The sequence below is a fragment of the Moschus berezovskii genome, chromosome Y (genome assembly GCF_049115385.1).
Source record: "Moschus berezovskii isolate FMDL1 chromosome Y, NW_MosBer_1.0, whole genome shotgun sequence".
In the NCBI taxonomy this organism is placed as follows: domain Eukaryota; kingdom Metazoa; phylum Chordata; class Mammalia; order Artiodactyla; family Moschidae; genus Moschus; species Moschus berezovskii.
Window position 1 is genome coordinate 58,461,719 of NC_142489.1, and position 8,201 is coordinate 58,469,919.

The following is an 8,201-nucleotide window of genomic DNA, read 5'->3' on the forward strand; positions in this document are numbered from 1 at the left end:
TCTTTCTGTTTATTAATGTTAGTAAATAGGTATGCAGGGAATTTCTGGGTGTTAGTTTTGCATCCTGCAACTTTACTATATTTATTGCTTCAGTTTAGTTCAGTTCAGTTCAGTCGCTCACTCGTGTCTGACTCTTTGTGTCCCCGTGAATCACAGCACTCCAGGCCTCCCTGTCCAACACCAACTCCCGGAGTTCACTCACACTTATGTCCATCGAGTCGGTGATGCCATCCATCCATCTCATTCTCTGTCCTTCCCTTCTCCTCCCGCTCGCAATTCTTCCCAGCATCAGAGTCTTTTCCCTTGAGTCAACTGGTCGCATGTGTTGGCCAAAGTATTGGAATTTCAGCTTTAGCATCAGTCCTTCCAATGAACACCCAAGATTGATCTCCTTTAGAATGGACGGTTGGATCTCCTTGCTGTCCAAGGGACTATCATCGCTAGTCATATTCTGGTGGAGTCTTTAGTGTTTTCTATGTAGAGGATCATGATATCGGCCAAGACTCACAGTTTTAATTCTTCTTTTCCAATAGAGATTCCATTTATTTCCTTTTCCTCTCTGATTGCCTGGTTAAAACTTCTAAATCTGTGTTTAATAGTAGCGGTGAGAGTGGAAATTCTTGTCTTCTTCCTGACTTTAGGGGGACTGCTTTCAATTTTTCACCAATGAGGATCATCTTTGCTGTTTGTTTGTCATATATAACTTTTATTATGTTGAGGTATGTTCCTTCTATTCCTTCTTTCTGGAGGTTTTTTTTTTTTTTTTGTCATAAATGAATGTTGAATTTTGTCGACGACCTTCTCTATATCTATTGAGATAATCATATGCGTTTTATCATTCAATTTGTTAACGTGGTGTATTACGTTGTTTGACTTGCAGATATTAAAGAATCCTTGGATCCCTGAGATAAAGCCCACTTGGTCATGATGTATGATCTTTTTAAAATGCTGTTGGATTCTGTTTGTTAGGATTTTGTTAAGGATTTTTGCATCTATGTCCATCAGTGTTATTGGAGTGTAGTTTTCTTTTCTTGTGGCATATTTGTCTGGATTTGGGGTCAGGGTGACAGTGGCCTCGTAGAATAAGTTTGGAAATTTCACTAACTCTGCAAATTTCCTGAAGAATTTGAGTAGAATAAGTGTTTAGTTCAGTTCAGTTCATTCGCTCAGTCGTGTTCGACTCTTTGTGACCCAATGAATCACAGCACGCCAGGCCTCCCTGTCCATCACCAACTCTCTGAGTTCACTCAAACTCACCTCCATTAAGTGGGTGATGCCATTCAGCAATCTCATATTTTGTCATCCCCGTTTCCTTGGCCCCCAATCCCTCCCAGCATCAGAGTATTTTCCAGTGAGTCAACTCTTTGCATGAGGTGGCCAAAGTACTGGAGTTTCAGCTTTAGGATCAGTCCTTCCAAAGCACACCCAGGACTGATCTCCTTTAGAATGGACTAGTTGGATCTCCTTACAGTCCAAGGGACTCTCAAGAGTCTTCTCCAACACCACAGTTCAAAAGCATCAGTTCTTCAGCGATCAGCTTTCTTGACAGTCTAATTCTCACATCCATACATGACCACTGGAAAAAACATAGCCTTGACTAGACAGACCTTAGATGGCAAAGTACTCTCCCTGCTTTTTAATATGCTATCTAGGTACGTCATAACTTTGCTCCCAAGGAGTAAACATTTTTTTATTTTATGGCCGCAATCAGCATCCGCAGTGATTTTGGAGCCCAAAAAATGAAGTCCGACACTGTTTCCAATGTTTCCCCATCTGTTTCCTATGAAGTGATGGAACCAGATGCCATGATCTTCGTTTTCTGAATGTTGAGGTTCAAGTCAACTTTTTCACTCTTCTCTTTCACTTTCATCAAGAGGCTTTTGTGTTCCTCTTCACTTTCTGCCATAAGTGTGGTGTCATCTGCATATCTGAGGTTGTTGATATTTCTCCCGGCAATCTTGATTCCAGTTTGTGCTTCTTCCAGGTTAGCGTTCCTCAGAATGTACTCTGCATATAACGTCAATAAGCAAGGTGACAATATACAACCTGACGTACTCCTTTTCCTATTTGTAACCAGTCTGTTTTTCCATGTCCAGTTCTAACTGTTGCTTCCTGACCTGCATACCGATTTCTCAAGAGGCAGGTCAGGTGGTCTGGTATTCCCATCTCTTTCAGAATTTTCCACAGTTTGTTGTGATCCACAGAGTCAAAGGCTTTGGCATACTCAATGAAAAATAAGTGCTAGCTCTTGTCATTTTTTTTTTTTTTTAAGAATTCAGCTGTGAAGCCACCTGGTTCTGGGCTTTTGTTTGCTGGAAGAATTATGACTACAGTTTCTATTTCCGTGCTTGTGAGATGTCTGTTAAGTGTTTCTATTTCCCCCTGCTTCAGTTTTGGAAAGTTTTACTGCACTAAGAGTTTGTTCATTTCTTCACAGTTGTACATTTTATTGGCATATAGATACTGATAGTAGTCTCTTATGATCCTTTGTATTTCTGTATTGTTTGTTGTAGTTTATCCAGTTTCATTTCTAATTTTGTTGATTGATTTTTCTTCCTTTTTTCTTGATGACTGTGGATAATATTTTTTTTTCAATTTTATTTTTCGTCTCATTAAACCAGCTTTTATATTTGTTGATTTCTGCTATGTTCTCGTTCGTTTCTTTTGAATTTGCTTCTCTCCTATTTTTTATAATTTCTTTCCTTCTACTAGCCATGGCATTTTTCATTTCCTCCTCCAGGTGAGAAAACATCCCAGTTTATTTTGTCACCCTAACCTTGTGGGGCCAGGTGCAGTGGGAGAATAAACCAAAACCATCCTTTGTAGAATCCTGATACCCAAGGCAAGATTTAACAGACTAGTTCTGGAAAGCAGAGAGCCTGATGAACTATGAATGTAGGTTTGTGACATTGTACGGGACAGAGATCAACACCATCCCCAAGATAAAGAAATTTCAAAAATTTAAATGCATGTGAGGAACGTTTACAAATAATTGTGAAATGACAGGAAGTAAAAAGCAAAGGTGAAAAGGAAATGTATACCCATTTGAATGCAGAGTTGCAAAGAATTGCTGGGAGATATAAAAAAGCCTTCCTCAGCGATCAATGCAAAGAAGGAGAGGTAAATATTAGAATGGGAAAGACTAGAGATCTCTTCAAGCAAATTAGAGAATCCAAGGAAATATTTCATGCAAAGATGGGCTAAATAAAAGACAGAAATGGTAGAGACCCATCAGAAGTAAAAGATAATAAGAAGAGGTGGCAAGAATACACAGAAGAACTGTACAAAAAAGATATTGGAAATTGAAGTCAAGTGGGTGTCAGTAAGCATCACTATGATCAAAGCTAGTGGATGCGATGGAATTCCAGTTGAGCTATTTCAAATTCTGAAAGTTGATGCTGTGAAAGTTCTACATTCAGTATGCCAGCAGATATGGAAAACCCAGCCATATCCACAGGACTGTAAAAAGTCAGTTTTCATTCCAATCCCAAAGAGAGTCAATGCCAAATAATGTTGCTATCTATGGCGGGGGGTTTATCAAAGAATCACCCCAAGGACATTATTTGGTGACTGAACCACAAAACTCATCTCATTTTAAAAGCCTTTCCAAATTTCCACAGGATGTGTTTTCATCCATGCACAGACCCTTAAATGAGACCTTTCAGGCACTGATGCCAGTATCCACACTACCCACTCTTCTTGCATTTTGTGGAGCCATCTGTGGCCAACAACTTTAGAATGAAAAGTATTAGTGTCATTTATGATTAGCAACACCCTCATTAGAAACAATGCAATGTCGCTGGAGGTTTGCTACATTCTTCCTGCCCTCAGGCTTCTCTCGTTAAGAATAGTACCCCAGTCTCACCCAATTGGCTGAAATTGCATCTGTTCACCTAGTCCTCAGGGATGCCACAACAAAATGGGTTCTCAAAAATATATGCACATTCACAGATTCCTTTGCTGTGGCTAATGACCGCCCCCTGCCCCCCCCTCCCCCCGTGGTAAATTCATTTCACCTGCTCACTGCTCCTTTCTCCTGGGGACTCACACACACTGCTGCCACAATCACTAATACTCACACAAGATTCCTACTCAAGACAGATAATTGCTTCCCTTAAGTAATTTATTCTTGGTTCCTTGGAGTCAATAGATATCACTGACTCTGGTCAGTGAAACCACTCCAACTCTCAGAAAACTCAACAGCGGACGCTTCAACAAAAAATTCTTTCATATTTTCAATGCAAATGACTTTGCTTATTGATGCCATAACAAGCTTCTTAAAGAGATATTTCTAAAAGTAATTCCAGAAATGGATAAAAAAATAAGCTCTTTGTCCTCATCTTGCTAAACTCTCACACCCTGAGTCTTCTTCCTCACATAGAAATTCTTCTATTCTCCCCAGATTCCACGTTGGGTATTTTTTAGGCAATAATCAAGTTTTGATACTCTAAGACAATGTTCTAATTTGTCCTATGATTCTACTTCCCCAGTCTGATATAATTTTAGAATCACTTCACTACGCACTACATGGGTGAACCTCAAAAATGACAGAATGATCTTAGTTCATTTCCAAGGCAAACCATTCAAAATCACAGTAATGGTAGTCTCTGCCCTGAATTCTGATCCTGAAGAAGTTCAGATTCATCAGTTCTGTGAAGACCAAGAACATCTCCTTGAGTTAATAGCAAGTGAAAGATGTCCTTATCATCATAAGGGATTGGAATGCAAAAGGGCAAAGTCAAGAGATACCTGGAATAGCAGGCAAATTTGGCCTTGGAATAAAAGATGAAGCAGAACAAAGACTAATCAAACTCTGTCAAGAGAATGTAGTGGTCAAAGCAAAGATCCTTTGACAACCACACAAGAGATGGCTTTACACATGGACATCACCAAATGGTTCCTAATGGTATCAGCCTGACTATATAATTAGAGGGAGAAGTGTATAAGGTCAGGGGAAAAAAAAATCTGGAGCCCACTATGGATCAGATCATCACTATGGATCAGATCATCTGCCAAATTCAGAAGGTCAGGTGCACAACTACTAGGCCAGCCAGGGACTAGAAAATCAAATGATGTTCAGGTGGCAAAGAGATTCCAGGGTTTATATCTAGTAAACAGAGCACCTCAAAAACTAGGGAAGGAGGTCCAAAATATTGTACAGCAAACAGTGCCAAAACAATGCCAAAGAAAAACAAAAGCATGGAGGAGGATGTACAAATAGCAGAGGAAAGAAGAGTAGCAGAAAGCAAGTGGAAAAGGCAAATTTACCCAAACAAAGTTCAGATTTCCAGAAAAGAGCAAGGAGATGTAAAGCACTCCTGCAGTACACAATGCAAAGATATATAAGAAATCAAAAGAAGCGGAAAGACTAAAAAATCTCTTAAAAAATATGAATATATAAATGCAACATTTCATCCACCAGTGGGCTCAGTAAAGGAGAGAAAGTTGAAAGGCCTAAAAGAAGGAAAAGAGATCAAGACAAGATGGAAAGCATGCAAAGAATTTTAGGACAAAAGATCTTACTGCCCTAGATAACCAGGACACTGTGATGAATCCCACAGAGCCAGCCATTCTTGAATGTGAAGTCAAGTGGGCCTTACAAAGCACTGCTGTCAACAAAGCTAATGTAGGTGATGGAATTCTGTCAGTTCTGCATAAAATTCCAAATATTGATGCTATGAAAGTGTGACATTCAATATGTCAGCAAATGTGGATAACTTAGTTGTGGTCACAGAACTAGAAAAAGGAAATTCTTACCCCAGTCCGCAAGAAAGACAGTACTAACGAATGATAAAAAAACACTGCACAACTTCACTTGTCTTCCAAGCAGGTAAAGTTATGCTCAAAATCCACTAAGCTTCTCTTCATCATTCCATGAACTGAGGAACTCCAGATGTTCAAGCTGGGGCAGACACATCAGAAGAATAAGAGTTGAAATGGTCACCATTTGTTGGATTTTAGAAGTCATAGAAGTACTAAATTTCGTTGATCACTCTCAGCAAATTTGGAAACTCAGCAGTGGCGACAGGAATGGAAATGGTCAACATTCATTTCAATTCCAAAGAAAGGCTGTGCCAAAGAATGCAGAAACTACCACGCAAATACACCCATCTCACACGCTTGTAAAGCAGTGTTTAAAATTCTCTTAGCCAAGCTTCAGCAATATGTAAACCGTGAACTTCTAGATGTTCAAGCTGGTTTTAGAAGAGGTAGAGTAATCAGAGATCAAATTGCTAATATCTGCTTGTTCATCAAAAAAGAAAGAGACTTCCATAGAAACATCTATTTCTTCTTTATTGACTATACCAAAGCTTCTGACTACGTGGATCACAATAAACTATGGAAAATTCCAAAGGGATTGGGAATACGAGGCCACTTGATCTGCCCCTTGAGAAATCTGTATGAGGGTCAGGAAGCAACATATTAGAACGGACATGAACAACAGTCTGCTTCCAAATAGGAAACGGGGTACATCAAGGCTGTATGTTGTCACCCTACTTATTTAACTTATATGAAGAGTACATCATGTGAAATGCTTGGCTAGAGGAAGCACAAGATGGAAGCGAGATTGCTGGGACATATTTCACTAACCTCAGATATGTACATGACACCACTCTTTTGACAGAAAGTGAAGAAGAAATAAAAGAGCCTCTTGATGAAAGTGAAAGAGGAGAGTGAAAAAGTTGGCTTAAAGCTAAACATTCTGAAAACTAAGATCATGGCACCCGGTCCTATCACTCCATGGCAAATAGAAAGAGAAAAATGGAAGTCATTGACGTATTTTATCTTTTTGGGCTCTAAAATCACTCCAGATGGTAACTTTGGCCATCAAATTAGAAAACAAATATTTCTTGTCAGAAAAGCTGTGAGAAATCGAGACATGTGTGAAAAAGAAAAGATACCAGTTCACTCACAAACTTTGGTATAGTCAAGTCTGTGGTCTTTGGGGTATTCACATAGAGTTGATTGAGCAGGACCACAAAAGTGGCAGAATCCTGAAGAATTGATGCCTTTGAATTGTGGTATTGGAGAAGATTCTTGAGAGTTCCTTGGACAGCAAGGAGATCAAATTAGTCAATCGTCAAGGAAATCAGCCCAAAATAAACATTGGATGAACTGCTAGTGAAGCTGAAGCTCTAATACTTTGTCTATCTAATGCAAAGAGCCAACTCATTGGAAAAGACCCTGATAATGAGAAGTACTGAAGGTAGAAGGAGAAGGGTGTGACAAGAATGAGTGTGTTGGATGGCATCACTGCCAATGCAATAGATATGAACTTGGGCAAGCTCCGGGAGATTGTGGTGCATATTGAGGCTTGCTTGATGCAGTCCATGACATCACAAGGAGTCAGATATGACTTCCCACTAAACAACAAAAGGGAGTGTCCTAATTGCACTTTCATCTTTATCTCTCAAGATTTTCCAGCAGCACCTGTAAAGGATAATATATCCTCTCCATTGTATATTGTTGCCTCCTTTGTCATAGATTAGGTAAGCATTTGGACAAGAGATTATTCCAGGGTCTTCTATCTGTTCCATTGGGCTGTATTCCTTTTTTTTTTTTTTTTTGCAAGTTTCATGTTGTGTGGATGACTACAACTTTGAATAACAGACTGAAAGCAGGAAACCTGATTCCTCCAGTTCTGTTTATTTTTCTCATGATAGCATGGCTATTCAAGGTCTTTTACATTTCCCAACAAGTTGTAAAAAGATTATCTAGTTCTGTGAAAAATGTCATTGGCAATTTCAAAGCAATTGCTTTGAATATGTAAACTGCTTTTTGTAGCACAGCCATTTTCACAGTATTGATTCTCCAAGTCAAAGAGAATGTTATATTTATCCATTTATTTTATCACCCTTGATTTATTTCCTCCATGTCTTATTCAATTCAGCACACAAATCTTTTCCCAGGTTTACTTTGGGGAATTTTATTCTTCTTGCAGTGGTGACTGGGATTCCTTTCTTAATTTGTTTTTGATGTCAGTTTATAGGAATGCCAGAGATTGCTGTGTGTTAATTTTATAGCCAGACACTTCCCTGAATTCATGGAGTACTGCTAGTAATTATCTGGTTGTATGGTAGGATTCTCTGTTCATAGTATCATATCATCTGCAAACAGTGACAGTTTTACCTCTTATTTTCCTTTTCATTTGAAACTTTTCCTTCTTCTTCCTATTCTCTGATTGCAGTAGCTAGGTGTCC